This window comes from Erinaceus europaeus, chromosome 12, assembly GCF_950295315.1.
Source record: "Erinaceus europaeus chromosome 12, mEriEur2.1, whole genome shotgun sequence".
In the NCBI taxonomy this organism is placed as follows: domain Eukaryota; kingdom Metazoa; phylum Chordata; class Mammalia; order Eulipotyphla; family Erinaceidae; genus Erinaceus; species Erinaceus europaeus.
The window spans coordinates 80,798,307-80,824,728 of NC_080173.1; the positions used below are offsets into that span (position 1 = coordinate 80,798,307).

At 45.0% G+C, this 26,422-nt stretch overlaps 1 protein-coding gene across 1 annotated transcript in view; it reads left to right on the forward strand.

Annotated features, from left to right (window-relative positions):
* Positions 1-245: 245 nt before the first annotated feature.
* The window catches only part of RAP1GAP2 (RAP1 GTPase activating protein 2), a 283,508-nt gene continuing 257,331 nt past the window's right edge, over positions 246-26,422 (forward strand). The window contains exon 1 of the mRNA XM_060204154.1: positions 246-398. The gene's annotated coding sequence lies outside the window, so the exon portion shown is untranslated. The remainder of the gene's footprint in view (positions 399-26,422) is intronic.

Sequence of the window (26,422 nt, forward strand, 5' to 3'; positions counted from 1 at the left end):
GCAGCGACCCAGCCCCACAGTGGGCGCGGGCTCTCCGGCTGCGGGCGCGCCCGCCAGGTGTGCAGGGGGCGCCCTCGCCGCGGGCCGGGCGTGCGCGTGTGCGCGCTGCGGTGACGGTGCGCACGGCGGGGCGGGGGGCGCGGGGCGCGGGGCGGGATGGAGGCTGCTGGGCGCCTTGGCGGGCGCGGCGGCTGCTGACAGTCCATCCGCGGGGCGCACAGGGCCCGGGAGGCGCGGGAGGTCAGTGGGGCCGGCTGGGGCGGGGCTCCCCCTAGTTAGCCCGCATCAGGGCTGGGGTCTTGGGTGTGACTGGACGTGGAGTCTCCGGGTAGGTGCTGAGCCCACCTGCTTGCGTTTGCCGAGGAGAAGCCACCCGTGTGGACGTGCGTGCGAGCTCCGTAAGTCGGCGTACTGGGTCCTGTCTGGGAGGTGGGTGACTGTCCTCAGAAATCCTTGCGGGTGGTGGTGGTTGGGGAGGACATTGCGCACACGTCCTGTATGGGGTGTGTGAGAGCACCAGGCATCGCGCAGCCCCTCTCTCAAGTCAGGCTAGAGAAGCCCACCTGGAGAGGAGCCAGGGGCTTGGTGTTTACAGGTGGTGGGAGAAGGAAAAAGCCACGAACCCCAGGAGGAATTTGTAGCTAGACTGTTTTTTGTTTCCCCTCTCTGAAAGGGAATAAAACCCCACCCTGTCCCCGGTCCAACCTGTTCCTTTTGCAGTAGGCAATGGGGGTAAGGCATGGTTAGGTGCTGCCTGAGAGGCCTTCTGGACCTTTGGAGGGCAGGGCCAGACTCCAGCCTGATGCTCGTTTCTGGAGGCCTTGGCTGAGAAAGAGAAGGAAAGAGAGGGAGAAAGAGAAAGCACTTGGGGGTGTTTGTTTGTGTTCACAGCGACCCTCAGGACCATGTAGCCACCACTGGGTTTTGCCACTAGCAGAGCTGCGTGTCTGGATCTTGGGAGGGGTGTATGTGTGTGTATGTGTGTGTGTGTGTGTGTGTGTGTGTATCACATTCTTTCTCCACCCCTGTTTTCTATAGCTCCTTTACCCTTCTTAAGGAACCCCAAGGGCATTTGCATGCTACTGGGCTTTGGGTATTGCATGCCAGGATGTCCCTCTGATGAGTGGCTTCCATCAAATAATAACAGGACTGTCCTGGGCCGGGTGCCAGTGTACTCTGGTTCTTTCCATGCTTTGTGAAACCCGGGCCCGCCCCATGGACCTCAGTTTCTCAGGAAGAGGGAGAAGGCAGTCCTTACCTCCTTCCTTCAGCTTTGGGGTGGGGAGTGAATCGAAAGCTCACCACTGCCTGGGGCTGATTGACTGGAGGCCCTGAGTCACTCAGGGTGTGTGAGGTCCTAAGCAGTGTTTTCCTACAGGAGCATCCCAGTGCATCTTTGTGACAGAAGTTGGACTTCTGAGTCCAGGGCTGGGACCCAGAGGGTGTCTGGCAAATCAGTCATCAAGAAGCAACCAGAAAGCTGTTTGGGAGTGAGGGGGTGGCTGCTGGAACTTTAATTCAGCCAAGGGTGTTGAGGCTATTTGACAGTGGTGATTTCAGTTCCAGAGAAGATAGCCTTAATGCTGCAGGTGACCTCATAGCCCTTCTCTCTTATTTTTTCCATGACCCTATCAAGATCAAGTAGAGCTGGGCCATAATATGAAAGGACATGGGTTCAAGCCCTCAGTGCCCATTTGTAGGTGGAAAGCTTTACAAGAAGTGAAGCAGTGCTGCAGGTGTCTCTTTCTCACTTCCTATTTTCCCCTTTCCTTTCAGTGTCTCTCTCTGTCTATGAAAAAGTAAACAGAATCTTGAAGGGATGGGACCCTGGCATGGATGCTGGTGGGAGCTCCATTGTACAGTGGTGAACTATAATGGCTCCGTTGTTACTCAGAGCCTAGTTTGAATCTGGGTCACCTGTTTGGCTGTTGTGGTTTATTTGGGAAGTTGTCTCGGGGGACAGGAGTGGGGTCAGGGGGCATAAAGGAAAGAAGGTGAGGATGCCTCACCACCATCGTCGTCGTCGTCGTCGTCGTCGTCGTCGTCGTCGTCTTCTTCTTCTTCTTCTTCTTCTTCTTCTTCTTCTTCTTCTTCTTCTTCTATTTTTATTTATTTATTCCCATATGTTGCCCTTGGTGTTTTATTATTGTAGCTATTATTGTTGTTGTCATTGTTGGATAGGACAGAGAGAAATGGAGAGAGGAGGGGAAGACAGAGAGGGGGAGAGAAAGATAGACACCTGCAGACCTGCTTCACCGCCTGTGAAGCGATTCCCCTGCAGGTGGGAAGCTGAAGGCTTGAACCAGGATCCTTACGCCTATCTTTGCGCTTCAAGTCACATGCGCTTAACCCTCTGCGCTACCACCTGGGATGCATTATTTTTATCACCACTCTGTCTTGTGTGGGTCTCTTGAGGAACCTTAGGGAATGCATTTCAGAACTTCCCTGGCAGGGAGAGAAATAGGGAGGCATTATTCTAGTAACTCTGTCCCCTGCCCTCCATGGACTTTGATTCTCATGCACTTCCAGGCTGCATGTGTCAGGGCCCATTGGCTTCTTTTTTATTGTTGTTTATTTATTTTTAAAATATTTATTTATTCCCTTTTGTTGCTCTTGTTTTTTTATTGTTGTAGTTATTATTGTTGTTATTGATATTATCATTCTTGGATAGGACAGAGAGAAATGGAGATAGGAGGGGAAGACAGAGAGGGAGAGAGAAAGATAGACACCTGCAGACCTGCTTCACCGCCTGTGAAGCGACTTCCCTGCAGGTGGGGAGCCTGGGCTGGAACCGGGATCCTTACCCTGGTCTTTGCATTTTGTGTCATGTGCGCTTAACCTGATGCACTACCGCCTGGATCCCCCATAACTTTTTTTATACAGTCATCTGTTGAAGGACATTTTGGTTGTTTCCAGGTTTTTGCTTTTTCCTCCAGGGTTATTTCTGAGGCTTGGTGCCTGCACCAATATCCACTGCTCCTAACGGCCAGCTTTTCCATTTTTGTTGTTGTTGTTGGATAGGACAGAGGAGGGGAAGACAGAGAGGGGGATAGAAAGACACCTGTAGACCTGGAGGTGGGGACCCAGGGACTGGGATCCTTGCACAGGTCCTTGCGTTCCACACTACGTGTGCTTAACCCAGTGTGCTACCGCCCGGCCCCCTGTTTCCAGGTTTTTGCTATTGTGAGTAAAGCCACTATATATATATATATATATATATATATATATATATATATATATATGTTTATTTATCCCCTTTTGTTGCCCTTGTTGTTTTACTGTTGTAGTTATTGTTGATGTCATCATTGTTGCATAGGACAGAGAGAAATGGAGAGAGGAGGGGAAGACAGAGAGGGGGAGAGAAAGATAGACACCTGCAGACCTGCTTCACTGCTTATGAAGCGACTCCCCTGCAGGTGGGGAGCTGGGGCTCAAACTGGATTCCTTATATTGGTCCTTGCGCTTTGCGCCACGTGCGCTTAACCCGCTATGCTACCACCCGACCCACTGCAGTACTGCCCAACTCCCTCCTCTATAAATATTTTGATGTATATATCCCTTCAAATCAGTGTCATTACATCTCTGGGGTATATGCTTAGTAGTGCGATTGCTGGAGCCTCAGTGGCTTCTCACTGTGCAGCCCAGCATGGTCCTTGGTGAGGCACAGTCGCCTCCCACCTGCGACACACTGCTTGAAGCCTGCAGGGAACTGGCCATTGCAGAAGTGACTGGAGCAAGAACTGGGGTTGGGAGTTTGAAGTGGCACATGGTGGTGTTCAAACACTCTTGAGTGACCTGGAACAAGTTACTTAACTTCCCTTAGTTCCTATTTCCTTGTCTGGAGATTGTGAGTGTGATATAAGGTACATGCTACTTTTTTGAATATAGTGATAGGCCCATAGCAAAGGTTCCATGAATGGAATATTTGTTGTCAATAAGATAGCACTTTCTGGAGGTGGGGAGGCTCAGGTATTTACTCTCTCAAGTGGAGAAGGCTGGATTAGATGACCTCTAAAGACCCACTTTCTGGTTGTAGAGTCTGGGATGTAAGAGCCAGACACCTGACCTGGCCAGCTTCTACTCTGACTTTGGCTTAGTTACTCAGACCCTTGGAGTGGTTCGTTTCAATGCTTTGTTACTTGGAGTCAGTAATGCGATTTGGAGTCAGCCAGCCCATGGACTGGATGCTCAGATGTGCCTGTCCCTGGGTTCTGTCCCCAGGAGGACATAGGAGCCCAGCAGTGGGCAGAGGGGCATAAGTAGAACAAGCAGTTTGGAAGCAGGTGCTTGAGGGAGGAGAGGAAGTAGAGTGGAGACTGGCATTTGGAGCTGGCAGATGGTTGTGGGCACTGGTCTGAGCCACAGTAGTGGGGAGAACAGGGCAGGGAAGGTGGGGGGAGGGTAAGAGAAAACAGAGGCAGGAGGGAGAACAGGTTGGCAGAAGGCAGAGGGATAAAAGGAAATAGGAATGGGGTGTGAATTGAATAACTTTGGTACCTGGGGATTAGAATGTCTAGGGAGGTGGGGACGGTTGTGGGTTAGTTAGTGTTGGGGTAGGTGGAGGGATGGGAGTGTGGGTATAAGGAACAGGCTCATATCTCAGGGTAAAGAACTTAACATGGGCGGAGGGTAGATAGCATAATGGTTATGCAAACAGACTGTCATGCCTAAGGCTCCAAAGTCCCAGGTTCAATCCCCCACACCACCATACACCAGAGCTGAACAGTGCTATGGTTAAAAATAAAATAAAAAATAAAAAAATAAATTAAAAAAAAAGAACTTAACATGACTCCACATTCTCCTCTTTCTCTGTCTCTTAGTTTATTTTTGGAGAGAGAAGGAAAAAATGGAGATAGGAGGGGAGATAGAAAGAGAATCAGTATCCTAATTCGAGCCCCTGGCTGCCCATCTGCAGAGAGGCCACTTCACAGGTGGTGAAGCAGGTCTGCAGGTGTCTGTCTTTCCTCCTCTGATTTCCTTCCTCTCTTGATTTCTCTCTGTCTTATCCAATAACAACAATAATAATAATGACAACAGCAAGGGTAACAACAAGAGCAACAGAATGGGAAAAATGGCCTCCAGGAGCAGTGAATTCATAGTGCAGGTACTGAGCCCAGCAATAACAACAACAACAACAAAAAAAAAGCAAAAAAAAAAAAAAGGAAACAAAGCAAAACCAAAAAGAAAAGAGAGAGACAGCTCCCTGGAAGCAAAAAAAAAAAAAAAGGAAAGAGACAGCTACAACACTGCTTCACCACTTATGAAGCTTCCCCCCACAGGTGGGGAACATGAGCTTGAACTTGGATCCTTGAGCACTGTAACATGTTTGCTCTACTGGGATGCACCACCACCTGGCCCCTTCTCCTTTTGCTCACTGTGCCTACTTACCCTCTCGGGCCACCACCCACTTTGGCAGGGAAAGTGCTATCTGCGCCTGGGGCCTGCCTTGAGCTAGCTCTTAGAGAAGGTATGCAAATGCCTTTGTGAGGCCTGTTGCCATGGTACCCTGGTAGCCCTGTCTCCCTACCCTCTGCCATTTCAGAGCAACAGGGAGAGGTCACACAGTGGGAAGGTATCCAGCTGCTTTGCTCTCCCTTTGACAGTTCAGGCTGACAATACAAAGGTCATCAGGTCCATCCTTCTGCCTGCAGGCAAGATAATACCCAGCTCTGCAGGGAGGCACAGCAGCAACTGCCTTTCTTTACTGTCCATGGAAGACTCCTCTGACTTTTGCAGTTGAGGACTTTTTCCCCTTAAGAATAATTTTAGTAAGACAATGGAAATAGTAATGCCTGCTAACCCACCTCCTCTTATTTGCAAAGAGGCGTCTTTAGGCCTGCAAAATAGTTCATCTGGATGGTGCTCCTGTTCTGTCAGGCTATATACCCAGGTTCAAGATTATCCCCACCACAGTGGAGGAAGCTTCACTGCTGTGCTATTTTCCCCTTGTTTCTTTTCTCTCTCTCTCTCTTTCTCCCTCTCTCTCTCTCTGCTGTGCTATTTTCCCCTTGTTTCTCTCTCTCTCTTAATATTTATTTTCTTCCTTTCGTTGCCCTTGTTGTTTTATTGTTGTAGTTACTATTGATGTTGTTGTTGGATAGGACAGAGAGAAATGGAGCGAGGAGGGGAAGACAGGGAGAGAGAAAGAGTGACACCTGCAGACTTGCTTCACCACTTGTGAAGGGACTCCCTGAACCAGGATTCTTCTGCTGGTCCTTGAGCTTTGCACCACATGCACTTAACCCACTGTGCTACCGCCCGACTCTCCTCTCTCTCTCTTTTAAAATTTATTTTTATTTATTATTGAATAGTGACAGAGAGAAATTGAGGCAGAGAGATAGGGAAAGAAACAGAGAGACACCTGCCAGACTGTTTCACCACTTTTTTTTTTTTAGCATTTTTTCACATTTTTATTTATTTATTTATTTTCCCTTTTGTTGCCCTTTTTTATTGTTATTGTAGTTATTATTGTTGCTGTTACTGCTGTCGTTGTTGGATATGACAGAGAGAAATGGAGAGAAGAGGGGAAGAAGAGGGGGGAGAGAAAGATAGACACCTGCAGACCTGCTTCACTGCTTGTGAGGTAACTCTCCTGCAGGTGGGGAACTGGGGGCTCGAACCGGGATCCTTATGCTGGTCCTTGTACTTCGTGTGCTTAACCCACTGCGCTACCTCCCAACTCCCAGCATTTTTTTTTTTTCTTACCAGAGCACTGCTCAGCTCTGGTTTATGGTGGTACAGGGGATTGAACCCGAGACTTTGGAGCCTCAGGCATGAGAGTCTCTTTGCATAAATAATCGTTATGCTATTTACCCCTGCCCCCGTTTCACCCCTAGTGAGGCTTTCCCCATGCAGGTGGGAGCCAAGGGCTTGAGCCTGGGTGCTTGTGCACACTTTAAACAGATGCACCACTACCTGGCCCCCACTTCCTGCCTGCTAGGTGTGGTCAAGCCCAATGATGACAGCAAAGCAAACCAAAACACACAAACAACTCTCCCCCTCCACAAAGACATAGTTGGGATCTGGGAGATAGCTCACCTGGTAGAGCACACAGGATCTTTTGCCACGTGCCAGGTATAGAGATAATTCGGGTGCATAGAACCTTAGCCGTTTTCGAGGGTTCTGACTGAGATTAGACATGTCCCAGGGTGGAGGGAAAGTAACCCCAGCCAGTTTCCATACAGTTGATCAGAACACACTAGCTAGGACATCCCTAGCTCGGACAATGTCAAGTGTGTGTCCCCTACCCCAAGCTTGAAGGAGTATTTATTTGTAAAACTTATGCATTACATGACATTGTCCAGGCAAAACAACAGGTGCTTATAGGTTACATAGACAAAGATCAGAATACATTTCTAAGGGAGAAAACAACAGGGTAAGGGTGCTTAAAGCTGTCATTATCCAAATGTCATAAAGTCAGGTGCATTCTTTTGATGCCTTAAGATACTGAGTTTCTTTCAGTTATCCTATGCACAATCTCCAGACACTCAGGGCAGCAGCCAAACATTCAGATTTAACGGTGATTGCTGTGGTGATTCAACCCCTCCACTACTTATGAGCAGAGATCTCTGAAATATCCAGACTTAACCTTAGATCAGGATTTTGTGCTAATGGGACAGAACCTGAAATACAGGCCTCATGGTAAATTAGTCAAAGGAATGTACCTTATAGACAAGTAACATGTTTGGCAAACATAGATATAAAGGTAACAATCAGTAGCATTTCTAATAATAAGTATCAGGAAGTTTGAGGTCAGAAAACTTCAACACCCAGGTTTGAGTTCTTGGCTACCATATAGAAGACGATGCAAAGGGGAAGCTTCATATGTGGTGGAGAAGTGTTGTGCTTTCCTTTCTTTTTTTTTATTTTATTTTATTTTTATTTTTTTTATTTTTTATTTAAGAAAGGATTAATTAACAAAACCATAGGGTAGGAGGGGTACAACTCCATACAATTCCCACCGTCCAATCTCCATATCCCACCCCCTCCCCCGATAGCTTTCCCATTCTCTATCCCTCTGGGAGCATGGACCCAGGGTCATTGTGGGATGCAGAAGGTAGAAGGTCTGGCTTCTGTAATTGCTTCCTCGCTGAACATGGGCGTTGACTGGTCGGTCCATACTCCCAGTCTGCCTCTCTCTTTCCCTAGTAGGATGGGTCTCTGGGGAAGCTGAGCTCCAGGACACATTGGTGGTGTCTTCAATCCAGGGAAGTCTGGCCGGCATCCTGATGACACCTGGAACCTGGTGACTGAAAAGAGAGTTAACATACAAAGCCAAACAATTTGTTGTGCAATCATGGAACCAAAGCTTGGAAAAGTGGAAAGGTAGTATTAGGGAGGTACTCACTGCAAACTCTAGTATACTTCTGCTTTCTTACTTTGGTGCCATACTCCAAACTCAGTCAATTTCTGCTTTGCGTTTCTACTTCTTTTTTTTTTTTTTTTACATGCATAACATTCCCCAGATTCCCATTTAGCAATACAACCCCCACTATTTCATTCATCATTTTTCATGGACCTGTATTCTCCCCACCCACCCACCCACCCCAGAGTCTTTTACTTTGGTGTAATACTCCAATTCCATTTCAGGTTCGACTTGTGTTTTCTTTTCTAATCTTGTTTTTCAACTTCGGCCTGAGAGTGAGATCATCCCATATTCATCCTTCTGTTTCTGACTTATTTCACTCAACATGATTTTTTCAAGGTCCATCCAAGATTGGCTGAAAACGGTGAAGTCACCATTTTTTACAGCTGAGTAGTATTCCATTGTGTATATATACCACAACTTGCTCAGCCACTCATCTGTTGTTGGACACCTGGGTTGCTTCCAGGTTTTGGCTATTACAAATTGTGCTGCCAAGAACATATGTGTACACAGATCTTTTTGGATGGATGTGTTGGGTTCCTTAGGATATATCCCCAGGAGGGGAATTGCAGGGTCATAGGGTAGGTCCATTTCTAGCCTTCTGAGAGTTCTCCAGACTGTTCTCCCCAGAGGTTGGACCAATTGACATTCCCACCAGCAGTGCAGTGCAGGAGGGTTCCTTTGACCCCACATCCTCTCCAGCATTTGCTGCTGTTATCTTTTCTGATGTGTGACATTCTCACAGGAGTGAAGTGATATCTCATTGTTGTCTTGATTTGCATTTCTCTGACAATCAGAGACTTGGAGCATTTTTTCATGTGTTTCTCAGCCTTTTGGATCTCTTCTGTGGTGAATATTCTGTCCAAGTCCTCCCCCCATTTTTGGATGGGGTTATTTGTTGTCTTGTTGTTGAGTCTGGTAAGCTCCTTATATATGTTGGTTATTAAACTCTTATCTGATGTATGGCATGTAAAGATCTTCTCCCATTCTGTGAGGGGTCTCTTGGTTTGGGTAGTGGTTTCTTTTGCTGTGAAGAAGCTTTTTAATTTGATGTAGTCCCATAGGTTTATACTTGCCTTAGTCTTCCTTGTAATTGGATTCGTTTCATTGAAAATGTCTTTAAAATTTATGCGGAAAAAAGTTCTTCCAATATTTTCCTCTAAGTATCTGATAGTTTCTGGTCTAACATCCAAGTCCTTGATCCACTTGGAATTTACTTTTGTATTTGGTGAAATACAGTGATTCAGCTTCATTCTTCTGCATGTTTCAACCCATTGTTTCCAACACCATTTGTTGAAGAGACTCTGCTTTCCCCATGTAATAGTCTGGGCCCCTTTGTCAAAGATTAGATGTCCATAGGTGTGGGGCCTCATTTCTGGGCTCTCAATTCTATTCCACTGGTCAGTGTGTCTGTTCATGTTCCAGTACCAAGCAGTTTTGATGACAATGGCCCTATAATACAGTTTGAGATCTGGCAGTGTGATGCCTCCGGTTCTGTTCTTTTTTCTCAAGATTGTTTTGGCAATTCTAGGTCTTTTCTGGTTCCAGATAAACATTTGTAGCATTTGTTCTATTCTCCTAAAAAATGTGCTTGGGATCTTGATGGGGATAGCATTAAATTTGTAGATGGCTCTGGGTAATATATTCATTTTGATGATGTTAATTCTTCCAACCCATGAGCATGGAATATCTTTCCACTTCTTTGTGTCTTTTTCAATTTCTTTGAGTAGTGACTCATAATTTTCAGTATACAAGTCTTTCACTTCTTTGGTTAGGTTTATTCCTAGATATTTTATTGTTTTTGTTGCTATAGAAAAAGGAACTGATTTCTGGATTTCAATTTCTTCTAACTTAGTGTTTGCATAGAGGAATGCCACTGACTTTTGAATGTTAATTTTATAGCCTGACACAGTACTGTATTGCCTGATGATTTCCAAAAGCTTCTTGCTAGATTCCTTAGGTTTTTCCATGTATACTATCATGTCATCTGCAAATAAGGAGAGTTTGACTTCTTCTCTTCCAATCTGTATTCCTTTAATTCCTTGCTTCTGCCTGATTGCTATGGCAAGAACTTCCAACACTATGTTGAATAGTAATGGTGATAGTGGGCAGCCCTGTCTAGTACCTGATCTGAGGGGAAATGCTTCCAGTTTTTCACCATTGAGTATGATGTTGGCTGTAGGTTTGCTATATATAGACTCCACTATCTTCAGGAATTTTCCATCTATTCCTATTTTTTGTAGTGTTTTGATCATAAAGGGATGTTGTATTTTGTCAAAGGCTTTCTCTGCATCTATTGATATGACCATGTGGTTTTTGGTCTTGCTTTTGTTGATGTGGTGGATCACATTGATTGATTTACGTATATTAAACCAACCTTGCATGCCTGGGATAAACCCCACTTGGTCATGATGAACAATTTTTTTGATATACTGCTGTATCCGGTTGGCTAGAATTTTGTTCAATATTTTCGCATCTATGTTCATCAGAGATATTGGTCTGTAGTTTTCTTTTTTGGTTGTGTCCCTGTCTGCTTTTGGTATCAGGGTGATGTTGGCTTCATAGAAGCTTGCAGGGAGTATTCCAGTGTCTTCAATCTTCTGGAAGACTTTTAAAAGTAGAGGTATTAGTTCTTCTTTGAAAGTTTTGTAGAATTCATTTGTAAAACCATCTGGTCCAGGACTTTTATTTTTGGGAAGATTTTTGATAACTGTTTCAATTTCATTAGCTGTGATGGGCCTGTTCATGTTGTCCACTTCCTCTTTACTTAGTTTTGGAAGTTGGTAGGTATCTAGGAAATCATTCATTTCTTCCAGGTTCTCTAGCTTGGTGGCATATAGTTGTTCATAGAAGCCTCGCATGATATGTTGAATTTCTGCAGTGTCTGTTGTGATATCTCCTCTTTCATTTACTATCCGATTTATTTGGGTCTTCTCCCTTTTTTGTTTTGTGAGTCTGGCTAAAGGTTTGTCAATTTTGTTTACTCTTTCGAAGAGCCAACATTCACTTTCATTGATCTTTTGTATGGTTTTCCTATTCTCAATGTTATTTATTTCTGCCCTAACTTTAGTAATTTCTGTCCTTCTGGTTGCTTTAGGGTTCCTTTGTTGTTCTTCTTCTAGGTCTTTAAGATGTGAAATCAGGCTGTTTATTTGTGCCTTTTCTTGTTTCCTAATGTGTGCTTGTATAGCTATGAACTTCCCTCTTAGGACTGCTTTAGCTGTGTCCCAAATATTTTGATAGCTTGTGTCGTCATTTTCATTGAACTCTCGAAACATTTTGATTTCTTCCTTGATTTCCTCTTTGACCCAGAAGTTGTTAAGAAGTGTACTGTTGAGCTTCCACATTTTGGCACTGTTACTAATCTTTTGTTGATTGTTAAGTGTTTGTTTAATTCCACTGTGGTCTGAGAAGATGCTTGGGATGATTTCAGTGCTCTTGAATAGGCTGATGCTGTCTTTGTGGCCTAACATATGGTCTATCCTTGAGAATGATCCATGTGGATTTGAGTAAAATGTGTATTCCAGTTTCTTGGGATGAATGACTCTGAAAATGTCCAATAGTTCTAGTTTATCTCTTCATTTAGCTCCCTTATGTCTTTACTGATTTTCTTCCTGGATGATCTGTCAAGTTGAGATAGTGGGGTGTTGAAGTCCCCTACTATGATTGTGTTACTGTTAATATATTGCTGTAGCTCTTTCAGTAGAAGTTTGATGTATTTAGATGGCTTCTCATTGGGTGCATAGATATTAATAATTGTTAAGTCCTCTTGATTGACTGATCCTCTGAGCATTAAGTAGTGTCCATTCCTATCTTTTTAATCTTATCTATTTTAAAGTCTATCATGTCAGATATGAGAATAGCTGTTCCTGCCCTTTTTTGTGGGCCATTGGCTTGAATGATAGTTTTCCATCCTTTCACTTTAAGTCTGTGTTTGTCTTGTTGCGTTAGGTGAGTTTCTTGTAGACAACATATTGTTGGGTTGTGTTTTCTGATCCATCTTCCTACTCTGTGTCTTTTAATAGGTGAATTCAGGCCATTCACATTTATTGATATCAAAGATTGAAGATATTTTAACGCCATTCTTGTAGAGTTTTAGAGTGTTTTGATATATGTTCTATTTGTGGTGGTCTGGTTGTTTATAGGAAACCTTTCAGAACTTCTTTCAAGGCAGGCTTGGTGATGGTTGCTTCCTTCAACTGTTGCTTGTCTGAGAAGGTTTTGATGCTTCCATCTAGTCTGAATGACAATCTAGCAGGATATAGTATTCTTGGCTGAAAGCCTTTCTCATTGAGCACTCGATAGATATCTTGCCATTCTCTTCTGGCCTGTAGTGTTTGTATGGAGAAGTCTGCTGCTAATCTTAGGGTTTTCCTTTGTAGGTGACTCTTTGTTTTTCTCTTGCAGCCTTGAGGATCCTTTCTTTATCCTTATTCCTTTCCAATCTAAGTATGACATGTCTTGGTGTCTTTAGGTCTGGGTTAATTCTGTTTGGGACCCTCTGGGCTTCTTGAATCTTTATGTCTTTGGTGTTGTCTAGACTAGAGAAATTTTCAGCTATTATGGCCTGGAGAACGCTTTCTTCCTCCCCTTCTCTTTCTTCCTCTGGTAAGCCAATAATGCGTATATTGTTTCTTTTGAAGTCATCCCATAGGACTCTGTTGTTGTTTTCAGCATCTCTTAATCTCTTTTTGAGATCTCTTACTTCTTCTTTAGTTGTCTCTAATTCATCCTCAATCTTGCTAATTCTGTCTTCAGCCTCATTGATTCTATTCTCTCTGCCCACTACTGCTTTCTGGAGTTCATCTATTTTGTTGCCCTGCTCTGATACTGTTTTAGCTTGTTCAGCTAGTTGCCTTCTTAGTTCAGCAATTTCAGCTTTCAGCTCTCTAATAACCATGAGATTATTAGAATTTTCTTCCATATTCTCATTTGTTGTTCCTGCAGTTCTGATTACAATTTTTTCAAATTCTTTACTCACTCCTGTTATTATTTCCTTGGCTAATGTTTGGATGTTGAACTCATTGTTTTGTGCTTCGCCCTCTGGAGGACTTTTAGCTGGACTCTTGTCCTGGTTCGAGTCTCCATTATTTTTTCTTGTTGTTTTAACCATTTTATATAAGTTAACAGTTTTTTCAATCCCTGAGTTGGAGTTCAGTGGTGTAAAAGCCTTTTTTTTTTTCCCCTGTAGGCTATGGTAGCCTGAGGGCTTTTAAACTATCAATAGGCTTCTTGGCTTAATCAATGACTCCTGACCAAGAGATAAAGCAGGGTGTGGCAGAGATAATCCAGTGGTTATGCAAAGAGACTTTCACAGCCCTTCAGCTATGCCACCGAGGTATAGGTCTTCTCCTGAGTTTCCCGGTTAGATCTCTGTGCCCTGGTGTCCCTCCCTGTTGCTGCTCCAGATTCTGAGGGTAGTAGCAATGGAGACTCAGAGTTGTACTTGGTGAGTCTCTGGGGAGTCCTTTCCTCCCTTCAGCTGTCCCCTTGTTGGTGGAGCAGACTGGAGGTGGTGTCTCCACTGACAGACTGTCGAACTGTTAGCAGTCACTTAATCTCTCCTTAGGCCCCTCTCTCCTCTCTGTCACCAGCCACGCGTGTTTGTACTCACGGGTGATTTACTGGGTTCCTGTGGTCATTCTAGTCCTGTCTTGTTTCGGTCCGGGTGGTCTCCTTTGGTATTCCTAGTTGATCCGGGAGAGGAGAGGAGAGGAGAGAAAGCGATCTGCTGCTCGTAGCTCCACCTCCGGAAGTCGAATCCGTGCTTTCCTTTCTTTCCTTTCTTTCTCTTTCTTTCTTCCTCACCATGGTTCTGGTTGGGGTTGGGTGCCTGCACTATGAAGCCACTGCTCCTGGCAGTTATTTTTTCCTTTTTAAAACTTTTCCCTCTTTATATTTTATTGGATATATCAGAGATAAATTGAGAGGGGGAATGGGAGGGAGTGAGAAAGATAGACACCTGCAGACCTGCTTCACCACTCTATGTAAAGTGTCTTCCCTGCAGTGGGGGTTTGAACCCAGGTCCTTGCACTGAACCTATTGCATCACCACCCTGCCTGCTGTCTCTCACTTTCATTCTTTTTTTTCCCCTAATTTTTTTCATTATCTTTATTCACTTATTGGATAAAGATAGCCAGAAATTGAGAGGGAAGCAGGAGATAGAGAGGGAGAGTGACAGAGAAACACCTGCAGCCCTGCTTCACCACTTGCAAAGCTTTCTCCCTGCAGGTGGGGACCAGGGACTTGAACTCAGATCCTTGCGTACTATAACATGTGCACTCAACCAGGTGCTTCACTACCCAGCCCCTCTCACTTTCTATCTAGAAGTGAAAAGTGGTGGTAGGGGCGGGGGAGAAAGAAAGAGGAGAAGGAAAAGGAGGAGGTAGAATATTGGGAGTGGTGGAATAATCATGTGTGTGGAGCACAGAGAACAAAAGGCATAAAGGCATCCTTATGGGAGCATACTTTTATCCACACCTTTCATTGATTTTTTTCCCTTTTTCTTTTCTTTTCTTAAAAATTTTTTATTTATAAAAAGGAAACATTGACAAAACCATAGGATAAGAGGGGTACAACTCCACACAATTCTTACCACCAGAATTCCGTATCCCATCCCCTCCCCTGTTAGCTTTCCTATTCTTTATCCCTCTGGGAATTAGGACCCAAGGTCATTGTGGGATGCAGAAGGTGGGAGGTCTGGCTTCTGTAATTGCTTCCCCGCTGAACATGGGCATTGACAGGTCGATCCATACTCTCAACCTGTCTCTCTCTTTCCCTAGTGGGGAAGGGCTCTGGGGAAGCAGAGCTCCAGGACATATTGATGGGGTTGTCTGTCCAGGGAAGTCTGGTCAGCATCATGCTAGCATCTGGAACCTGGTGCTTGACAAGAGAGTTAACATACAAAGCCAAACAAATTGTTGACCAGTCATGGACCTAATGGCTGGAATAGTGCAGATGAAGAGTTGGGGGCGGGGCGGTCCTCCATTTTGTAGGTAGCTAGTAGGCATATTTTAGTTATATTCCAAAGGGCCTGTGGCTATACTAGTTTTTTTTTTTTTTTCCTTTTTCTTTTTGCCCCTGAGCCTGAAATCTGATATGCCAGTGGATCCAAGTTATTGTCTGGGGAGATGATGTCATGGCTGGGAAAAGGACCAGAAAGCTGGATCAGGGAAGAGAGTAGCTCCCTAATATGGGAAAGGGGTATAAATATTGTTGACTGTAAACCCCATCGATTTGATGTGATCTGGGTCCCATAATCAGCTTAGGAGCCTATGTTACCTCTGCATCCCTCTAGATCTGAGCTCACATTCTGTGGTCTTGAGTAGGAACATTACAAGCTGCCCCAATATCAGGACTCATCTTCCTTCCTCATGTGTAGCATAGAGTATGTTGTCCATCCTACCTTTGGAGGATGGAATATTCTCTACCATTGTTGATCCAAGTTGAGGGCAGGGTTGTATGGAGGCCCACATAGGGGTCTATTTTGTTGTTCCTGATAGAAATGACTGGTAACAATGTAGAGAGGGATTTATTCAAGGTCTAGGCCCATCAGGTCTTTTTGGGAATCTCAGGACTCCCCGATTAGTGCCCCAGCTGATGGAATGGCCTGCTAGTGACTAAAGAGCCATTGTTAAAGTATGCCAGTCTCTTGCCCTTATTCAGCTTTTGCAGTCCTTGCTTTGATCGGGTTAGCTTTGGAGTGAGTGAGAGAACTGTAATAGGAAGTAGGTGAGGAGGGTGTCTATGTCTAAGTAGACACTATTTCATTATGAACTTGATACTGACTCACTACAGACTATTGTGTATTTTTGCTTTCAGGTATATATTTTGCCCTAATTTATGGATACATGTGAACATATGCTCTATCGTACGGTACCTGGTCTATATCTAGGTTTTAGGACTTTGTAAGGAAGTGAACCTCCTGGAATGGAATTAGAGAATACCATGAAAGGAAAGGTCTCACCCGAGTAATGAGGGTAAAGGGTTGGCATTCCATGCCTGACATCTCTGGATACAGTCTGAAGTGAAGCATGCTGAGGTGGTACTCGTTGCATTGATTAGGTTGGGATCGGTGGATGCAATATCTTTGTTATGACTTGAGAGAAGCATGCAGGAAAGTGAGCTGTACCCCAGAGGTTCCAGGAATGGGGGACATATAGGTTCTATAGTTGAAGCGGGAGGTTCCTGCTGTCTTAGGGTTTAAGAAGACAATAGATAGTTATTGCTGTAATCACATTGTTTGGCAATTGGGTTAACTTTGAAAAATCCCTTTGTTAGGATTTGCTGTATCATACACACCATCACCATTTTTTTATGCCCTTTGACATTATTTGTATATAGCTGTGCCACCGGTTGCTTCTGTTCTCCCTGGACTAAGCTCTTAAGAGGGTCAACATATCAAAGACTCAGCCTATGTAAGACTCAGTCTGTGCTTTAAAAAGTTTGAGACAATCAATCAGTTTTTCCCCTCTCATATTACTTAAATAGTGATTTATAGACTACAAATTAATGGGAGTGTACATAAACACCATTCCCACCACCAAAAGACTGTGCCCCATCCCCTTCCCCATGAAACTGAACATCCACCCTCACCCTCAACCCAAGGTTTTTACTTTGGTGCCCTACCTCTCTCTTAACCAGAACACTGCTCAGGTCTGGCTTATGGTGGTGCAGAGGATTGAACCTGGAACTGTGGAGCCTCAGGCATGAGAGTTTCTTTGCATAGCCATTATGCCATCTACCCCCACCTACCATTGCACACTTAATGCTGGGGATTGAACTCAACTTCATGTTTGAAAATCCAATGCTTTGTCCACTGTGCCACCATGTGGGCCACAACCCACACTTGTTTCAGTGCTTGATGCTTTTCTCTAGTGGGAGGCTCTGCCTCATGTCTGGTTTCAGCCTGCCATGATGCCCTTGGATTTTCTGTGTGCTTTCTTTTTGGGGATTCTGCTTGTCCCAGCCCTCCAGGGCTTCCAGAGAGTTACAAGGCAATTCTTGTCCACCAGATTAAGAAGCGAAGCAGCCATAGAGGCTTCTAGGTGGGTGGGACACCTAGGCAAATCTTATATTTGGGGCACCTGGACTAAGACTGAGGCTGTGCTGAGAGGCCTATTCTGCCTGTGCTTGCTCTCAGGGTCAGCAGGTGCTCACACCCTTCCCTGGTTCAGGTCCAGGGTTGTCAGCCTTCTTCTTGGATTGTGTGGGGTGTGCTGACTGAGCGGTACTAAAGTCTAGGCCAGCAGGTGGTAGCAGGCATGGGCATCTGGTGGTGGTCTTGGGATAAGATGACTGGTCAAGTGAGCAAGAGCAGGAGGGATGAGAAAGGGGACCTGGTACAGTGGGAAGTCTGTATCCTGCACGTGTCCCTGGAGGGTGTGTTCTTGGATCATTGTGCCTGCACATGCTACCTGTATGTGACTCTGTGTGGGTTGGCTTAGCATGTTTGCAGTGCATGTTCACTGGCTGGTGGTGCCCTTTCCTCTGGATATGTGTGTTGGCCACCCACCTGGCACTCTCCAGAGTCCTGGCAGGCACTACTTTACCCCAGCAGGATTTCCTGGTTCCCTGGGGCCCTCCAGTCTTCTGCATTGCCCAGCCCTCCCCTCTCTGCAGGCTTTCTGTTCCTGTCCCTCCCTCTGCCTTCAGGAAGTTGCTTCTCCACATCCTGACTGTGTGAGTGTCCTTGTCCTCTGGGGCTGGGCCCTGGGGAGGGACAACAAGTCCAATCTCCAGTTGCAGGTGGATGAGCTGTGTGTTGAAGAGATGAGTCAGGGAGGGTGCAGACGGGTGGGCGGTGGCCAGGCTGTCCCACAGCACGCAGCAGCAAAATGTGCCCCTCCACTTGACCTGCCCTCAGAGGCCTGGGCACCTGCTGGGGAAAGCTTCCTCAGAACTCCCTGCCCTTTCCCATGCTCTGTTCCCTGGCAGTCATGGTGGGAATGGTTTCAGATGGGAAGTAGTGGCTGGGGCTTCAGGTATCCCACAGGGACCTTGATCTCAGCATACTTCTTGTCAACACAGCCTTTTATGTTTATGGAGGTCTTCCTGGATGGCACGATATGCACATATTTGCTCACTGACTCCTCAGAACAATCCCAAGGTGGGCTTTGAAAGTATCTCCATCTTAGACCATAGAAAAAAAAAGGACAAATATATATGAATATAGACAGATAGTTGTAGAAATAACAGTTAATCCATATCTGCAACCTTAGGAGAACTGCTGTAGCCTACAATGGAGGGAGTGGGGATGCAGAACTCTGGTGGTGGGGACAGTGCAGAGTTGTACCCCTGTTACCTTGTAATTTTGTAAATTAGTATTAAATCACTAATAAAATTTAAAAATAAACATCCCCATCTTGTGTATAACTGGAGGCTCAGAGAGGCTGGATCTCATCTGTGAGGTCACACAGCTAATAGGTGGTAAGGCGGTGATGCAAGCTTAGGCCTACTCTTTTTTATTTTAACAAGATTTATTTTATTTATCTAGTATGTGATAGAAAGAATTTCCAAGGAGAACAAGAGAACTAGAGCAGCCAGAGCACTACTGGGATTGAACTGGGACTGAACTGGGATCCTCAGGTAGGCAAGTTCCATGCTCCACTGCCTGAGCTGTATCCGTAGCCGCTCATTTCCAGTATGCCTGTCATTTCCAGTTTCCCCTTCACTTTTCCTTTTTTTTTTTTAAGAGTTTATTTATTAACGTGACACAGAGAGAAGGAGCGAACCAGAATATCTCTCTGACACATGCAGTACCAGGGATCAAACTCAGGACCACAGGTTTAAAAGCCTAATGCTCTAGGAGCCAGGTGGTTGTGCACCTGGTTGAGCGCACATGTTACAGTGAGCAAGGACCTGGGTTCAAGCCCCTAGTCCCCACTTGGCAGGGGGGGGGGATCTTCATAAGTAGTGAAGCAGTGCTACAGGTGTCTCTCTGTCTCTTTCCCTCTCTAGCTTCCCCTTCCTCTCAATTTCTGGCTATCTCTACCCAATAAGTAAATAAAGATAATAAAAATGTTTTGAAAAATAAAAACATAAGACTAATGCTCTAGCTGCTGTGTGTCCTCCTGGGCCACGTGCCTCCGCTCTTCGTAAAGTGAACTTCCTTTGCAGTCTTCCCTGCTCAGAAGCCATTCTAGAGCATCCGCTCTAAACATGGTATCCTCTCTCTCTCTCCCTCCCTCCCTCTTAAAAGATTTTTTTATTTATGAGAAAGATAGTAGGAGTGGGGCCAGGTGGTTGTGCACCTGGTTGAGCACACATGCTACAATGCGCAAGGACTCGAGTTTGAGCTCCCAGTCCCCACCTGCAGGGGGAAAGCTTTGAGAGTGATGAAGCAGGGCTGCAGGTGTCTCTCTGTCTCCTCTTTCCCTCTCTGTCTCCCCCCTTCCTCTCGATTTCTGGCTGTCTCTATCCAATAAATAAATAAATAAAGATAATAATAATAAAAAAAGATAGTAGGAGAGAGAAAAAACTAGACATCACTCGGGTACATGTGTTGCCAGGGATTGAACTCAGGACCTCATGCTAGAGAGTCCAGGGTTTTATCCACTGTGCCACTTCCCAGACCACTCTAAACACAGTTCTCTATCCTCATATCATATCACCCTATTGTAAACACTGTGTAAGATGACCCCTCTTCCTTTGTTTTACTTTTTTTCCTCTTTATTTAAAAATCTTTTGTTATTTTAATGAGAGAGGCATAGAGAGCTCTGGCATATGATGGTGCTTGATACTGAACCTGGGAACTCTGGAGCCTCAGGATGTGCACAGACCAATGTGCTATGTGCTATATTCTTTTTTAAAAATATATTTATATATTTATTTATTCCCTTTTTGTTGCCCTTGTTTTATTGTTGTAGTTATTATTGTTGTTGTTATTGATGTGGTTGTTGGATAGGACAGAGATAAATGGGGAGAGGTGGGAAAGACACAGAGGAGGAAAGAAAGATAGACACCTGCAGACCTGCTTCACTGCTTGTGAAGCGACTCCCCTGAAGGTGTGGAGCTGGAAGCTCTAACCGGGATCCTTGAGCCTGTCCTTGAGCTTTGCACCACGTGTGCTTAACCTGCTGTGCTACCGCCTGACTCCCATATGTGCTATATTCTATCTCTCCTCCCTCCCTCCTACTTCATAGGGGTTTGATTTCTTGTTTACTGAAATAGCCTCAGACCTAGCATATAGCTTGGCACACAGTAGGGATGCAATAAGCATTTGAAAAATGGATGAATGAGTAAATAATGAGGATATATGTCTGACTGCAGACCCAAACTCCAACCTCCTTCTCTATCCTGTTCCTTACACAGCAGGGACCTTTACAGAGTCTCCAGAGTCTGCAGTACAGGCCCCAAAGCCAGCTCTCTGGCTTAAACTTCATATCGACTGTGAGTGGTTCTGTAATAAATCACCTAGGGGCTCATGACATAAAGCAACTGTGACTGTCACTTTGCTCAGAAATCTGTCATTTGGAGGCTAGGAAAGTGGTTTAGCAGTTAGAGTATAGGATTTGCATATGAGATCCAGGGTTCAGTTCCCAGTACTGCATGTGTTGGAGTGGCATTCTGTTTTCTGTTTCTCCCTATCTCCTCATAAAACAAAGACACTTGTCTCCGTTCTGTCATCATCATCTGGGGTGTCTCAAATTTCTTAGGGCTGGAACTGATGGACGATTTAATTGCTTGTGCCTGGTGCTTGATAATGGCCGGTGGTTCAAGATCTCAGTCCCTCTCCACACAGGCCCCTCCAGTGCTTTCTCTGTCTTGTAGTGTGTGTTTCTTCATAGAAAGGTGGCTGGATTAAGGGGCAGGGATCTCAAGAAAAGGAGGCAGGTGGAAACTACTTTATCAAGTAGATTTTTGACTCTGCCAAGCTGTGTAGCATCGTTTCTGCCTGTCACAGATTGGCTCTGATCCAAGAGGAGGGTGTGTAGACCCCTCCTCTCAAGGGAGGGGCGTCAGTGTCAGGTTGTGAAAAGAGCATGTGGAAGGGGTGGTTGTGGTGGGATGTCTTTGGAAAATGCAACTTGACATAGATGCTTACAGGAATCCATTACTCCCCTGTGCTACACTTTCCCTTTCTGTAAAATGAGGATACCATCAGTGTATCCCAGGATATCCTTCAGTGTAACCCTCGTGGGGTTATCCCTTTAGCAGAGCTTTGCTTTCACCCCTGGATGCCCCTGGCCACCGGTGTGCCATTCCTCCAGGTATTCACTGAGTTTTAGGGCCCAATTCCTCATCTGCTCTTGTTCCTAACTGTGCAGAGCCTGCTGGGGGCTGGGGATTGTCTAGTTATGGAAGGAGAGGAGGGGACCTGAATGGAGAAGACTTTTACTGTTTCAGGTTATTGTATTAGCCCTTCAAAGGGGCAAGGGAGGGATTTTGATGGAAAGACCACCAGATTGACATACCAGCAGAATTCCTTTCAGTGTGGGGCAAACTCCATGACGAGCCATATTTCCCTGGGGAAATCAGGAAATTGTGAACATGTTGTATTTGAGCCACATGCTTTAAATATTTGTTATTATTATTATTTTAAAATTTATGCTACCAGGGTTGTCACTAGAGCTTGTCACCAACCCCACTACTCTCAGAGGCTTTTTTTTTTTCACCTCCAGGGTTATTACTGGGGCTTGGTGCTTGCACTATGAATCCACTGCTCCTGTGACCATTTTTTCAATATTTTTGGACAGGACAGAGAGAAACAGGGAGGGGGGAAGACAGAGGAGGGGAAAGAAAGACACCTGCAGACCTGCTTCACTGCTTGTGAAATGACCCCCTCTGCACATGGGGAGCTGGGGGCTTGAACTGGGATCCTTTTTCTGGTCCTTGCACTTCATACTATGTGTGCTTATCCTGGAGTGCTACCGCCCGGCCCCCCAGAGGCTTTTTTCCTTTTTTTTTCTTTGATAGAGGATGAGAAACAGAGGTGGAGAGGAAGATATATATATATATATATATATATATGGAGAGAGAGAGAGAGGCAGAGAGGAGAGACACTGGCGTCACTGCTCCACTGCTTGTGAAAATTCCCCTGCAGGTGGGTACTGTGGGTTTGAACTTAGGCCTTGCTCTTGGTAATGTGTGACCTCTACCAGGTGTGCCACCACCCACCCTCCAATTATTTTTTATATTTTTTTATTTCCTCTTTGTTTCTTTTTCTTTTCTTTTCTTTCTTTCTTTTCTTTTTTTTTTTTTTTTTTTACCAGAGCACTGCTCAGCTCTGGCTTATGGTGGTGCAGGGTATTGAACCTGGGACCTTGGAGTCTCAGGCATGTGAGTCTCTGCATAAACATTATGCTATCTACCCCTGCCCTTTATTTTTATTTCTTTATTTGGGGATTAATGTTTTACATTTGACAATAGATACAAGAGTTTATACATGCATAACATTTCCCAGTTTGCTCCAGTTATTTTTTAATTAATTTTTTTGTTTAAGAGTCTGAGGGAGCCTCCTCTTCTCCTTTGTTCCCTGCCTGCCTCTATAGTCCATGTGCCGGAAGTATTCTCCATCCAGATTGCCAGGCCTGGGAGGAATCACAGGGTTTGCAAGTCCTGACCCAAGGGGCTGCTCCTCAGTTAGGCCTTGGCGGGGAGCCCAGGAAGAATTTCAGGGTTTGCCCAAGATCAGTCTGGTGGTATCTTACATTGAGTGCTGCCCTCATTCTGCCTAGGAATGGCAAAATGATTGAAAGCAGGGCTAGGGATTGGGCAGTAGTACAGCGGGTTAAGCGCACATGGCGCGAAGCTCAAGGACTGCCATAAGGATCCCAGTTCGAACCCCTGGCTTCCCACCTGCAGCGGGGTCCTTCACAAGCAGTGAAGGAGGTCTGCAGGTGTCTGTCTTTCACTCCTCCTCTTTCCATTTCTCTCTGTCCTATCCAACAACGACATCAATAACAACAATAAAACAACATGGGCAACAAAAGGGAAGAAAAAAAAAGCCTCCAGGAGCAGTGGACTCATGGTGTAGGCACTGAGCTCCAGCAATAACTGTGGAGGCAAAAAAAAAAAAAAAAAAGCATGGTCTCTGGGGCCAGGTGGTGACTCACCCAATAGAGTGCATGTAACCATGTGTGAAAACCCAGGTTCAAGCCGTTAGTCCCCACCTGCTGGTGGAAAAGTGCTGTAGGTGTGTCTCCTGTCTGCTTTTCTCTTTCCTTCCCCCCCCCCATTTATCTATTTCTGTCTCTCACCCTCTATAAAAAAGAAAGAAAAAGGAAAATAGCAGAGAAGTGGTAGAGTCATGCAGACGTCAATAACTATGGTCATGCAGACAAGTGATAACTATGATCACAAAAAAATGAAAGAAGATAAAATAAAATACTCTCTGCTTGAATTCTGACACCACCTGCCCTGTGTCCTTGGGCAAATCCCTTCATCTCTCTGATGAAAGAAGACATGGTTGTGGTGAGGATTCAATGAAATAAAAAGTATGACATTTTTGGTTCATGGGAGGTTCTTCAGAAATGACAGCAGTTATTTATTTTTTAAAGATTTTAAAAAATATTTATTCCCATTTGTTTCCCTTGTTGTTTTATTGTTGTCGTTGCTGATAGGATGGAGAGAAATGAAGAGAGGAGGGGAAGACAGAGAGGGAGAGAGTAAGACAGACCTGCTTCACCCCCTGTGAAGCCATTCCCCTGCAGGTGGGGAGCCAGAGGCTTGAACCAGGTCCTTGCGCTTTATGAGCAGTTATTTTTTATAGACAAAAAGCTGAGGCAAAGGGATTTTTCCATAGATGTATGTAAAATCAGAGCTAGGGTTGGAACTTGTGCAAAGTTTTCAGAACATAGTCATTAGATAGCATAATGGTTCTGCAAAGAGACTCTCTGGTGACTAAGGCTCCAAATTCCCAGGTTCAATCCCCCACACCACCATAAACCAGAACTGAGCAGTGCTCTGGTAAAAAAAAAAAGTCATTGTTAATCACCTATAAAACAGAGAAATCCCCCCCCCCCCATCCCCTTTGACAGAGAGCAGTATGGCTACCACTCTAAGATAAAAGACTCAGGAAACTCCATGCCTTCCTACCATGCACCACCCACACCTGTCTGTAGAGGGAGCTGATGCCTACAGTTTGCCCACTAAGGTTTTACAGTAATGGGGCGGAGTGGGTAGGGGGCTGGTTTTGACCTAGTGCAATGTGGGCTGATGAAGAGATGTCACTTCTGGTTCCCAGGGCTTCATACACACACACACACACACACACACACACACACACACACACACACACACACACACACACACACACACACACCTCTCATGATCCAAGGAGAATGGGACTATTGTAGTGAATACCATTCTAGTGCTTCTCACCAGATCAGAGTCATCTGGAGAGTTTAAGATGCAGATTCCCTGGCCCTACTGCAGAACAATGGGAGCAGACTTTTATCAAAGTAGCTAACACCTCTATAGGACTCTTCCAGGCCTAACAAGTATTAACTCCTTCACCTCTCCCTGGAGGCCTCCGAGGTAGGGACTACGAGTACCTTAGTTTCAGAGATTGGGAATCTGGTCTGTGACACAGAGAGGTTAAGGGACTTCCCCAGTGCCACACAGCTGGTATTAAGAGCACTATGCAAGGGAGTTTTGTGAACAGTAGAGTGATGTTGTAGTGTCACTTCTTTGTCTCTTTGTCCTGCTCTTCCTCTCTGTGTTTTTTTAAATCTCTCTCAGTAGCGATTAATAATGGTTTACAAGATTATAAGATTACAGGAATATCACTCCACACCACACCCACCACCAAAGTTCTGTGCCTCTGCCCCATTTCCCAAAGGTAAGCACTGTAGTTCTCACAAAGCCTTTGTCTTTATCTTTCTAAAAGGAAAAATAAAGGCAAAAAAGATTCCACCAGGATTAGTGTAATCTCATAGGTTTGTTCTTGCCTTGGTCCCCAAAACGACATGCATGTCAAAGAAACTTTTTGAGGCATAATATACATGCAGAAAGAGCACAAACATTAAATGTACAAGATGATGAGTCCCCATAAAGTTGACAAGACCCCACATGGGCCACAATCCGTATGTTATTATTATTATTTTTAACCAGAGCACTGCTCAGCTCTGGCTTATGGTGGGGCAGGGAATTGAACCTGGGACTTTGGAGCCTCAGGCATGAGAGTCTCTTTGCATAACCATTATGCTATCTACCCTCAATCTGTATTTTATATATAGAGTGTACTTTAGAGAGAAATGTGTACTTTAGAGAAAAAGAGAGAGAGAATAAGCCAGAGCACACTTTGGTACATATGGTTCTGGGGAACTTTGGGTATGCAAAGTTTGGTTTTCCAGTTGAGATATTTCTCCTGTTTCAACCATTTTTTTTTAAAGCATTACAATGCATGTGGTAAAAAAAAAAATAAAACCAAGAAGCACAGAGTAAGACATAAAGTGGCATAATCTCTTCTCTAAGATATCTGGTTCTTGTCCCATTCTTCAGGAGTAGTCAGTCTTGGATCATTGCTTATGTTTTCTTGCAGAAAATTTCTGGGTGTGTATATAAGAATTTACATAGCTGGGGGTCGGGCGGTGGCGCAGTGGGTTAAGCGCATGTGGCGCAAAGCGCAGGGACCGGCGTAAGGATCCCGGTTCGAGCCCCCGGCTTCCCACCTGCAGGGGAGTCCCTTCACAGGCGGTGAAGCAGGTCTGCAGGTGTCTATCTTTCTCTCCCCTTCTCTGCCTTCCCCTCCTCTCTCCATTTCTCTCTGTTCTATCCAACAACGAATTGCGTCAACAAGGGCAATAATAATAACCACAACGAAGCTACAACAAGGGCAACAAAAGGGGAAAAAAAAAATGGCCTCCAGGAGCGGTGGATTCATGGTGCAGGCACCGAGCCCAGCAATAACCCTGGAGGAGGAAGAAAAAAAAAAAAAAGAATTTACATAGCTAATTGAACTATGTAATAGTACTGTGCCATTGTACTATATGAGTTGTTACGTATTTTTTCCCCCAGAGCACTGCTCAGATCTGGTTTATGGTGGCACAGGGGATTGAACCTGGGACTTTGGAGCTTTTGGCATGAGAACCTCTTTACATAATCATTATGCCA